Source organism: Suricata suricatta, unplaced genomic scaffold (assembly GCF_006229205.1).
Source record: "Suricata suricatta isolate VVHF042 unplaced genomic scaffold, meerkat_22Aug2017_6uvM2_HiC HiC_scaffold_12933, whole genome shotgun sequence".
Lineage (NCBI taxonomy): Eukaryota > Metazoa > Chordata > Mammalia > Carnivora > Herpestidae > Suricata > Suricata suricatta.
The window spans coordinates 434-941 of record NW_021857037.1 but is presented as its reverse complement, the minus strand read 5'-3'; the positions used below and the strand labels follow the sequence as shown (position 1 = coordinate 941).

The 508-nt window shown below is 44.7% G+C and overlaps 1 non-coding gene across 1 annotated transcript; it reads left to right on the top strand.

The window, feature by feature from the left end:
* Positions 1–205: 205 nt before the first annotated feature.
* On the top strand, positions 206–308 carry LOC115284628. The gene has a single exon (XR_003905293.1). It is a non-coding gene; the product is annotated as a U6 spliceosomal RNA (small nuclear RNA).
* The last annotated feature ends 200 nt before the right edge of the window (positions 309–508 follow it).

Below are 508 nucleotides of genomic sequence, written 5' to 3'. Positions count from 1 at the left end.
ACAGAAACTCCCACAAGAGGAAATTCTGATGTAACCATGGCACCTTGTCTATAATTAGTGCAATCCCTTTACAGGACCTTGGTGTCCACCGTTGATTACTTTTCACACAGAGCTCCCTTTGAGGAGCCTCACTTTACTAAAGATTCCTCAGAAACAAAGGCTGAACTTCGAAGAATTCAATGGGTTTTCAAAAGCGGACCTGTGTTCGCTCTGGCAGCGCATATACTAAAATGGGAACAATGCAGAGAAGATGAACACGGCCTCTGCACAAGGATGACATGACCATTTGTGAATCGTGTCATATTTTTTTAAAAAGTGGGCCTGGTTGCTTCACTTCACCAACCCTTCCTTGTGTTTTTTTTTTCTACACTGCCATGTGGACACAAAAACAGCACGAACAAAGGGAAAGGTACCCCTGCTCCTTTACAATGAGGGATTGTTCTAGAACACGGCTCGGACCATCTCCTTACTCATCCTCTGAGCAGCACAGAAAAGCAACAGGTCCCCT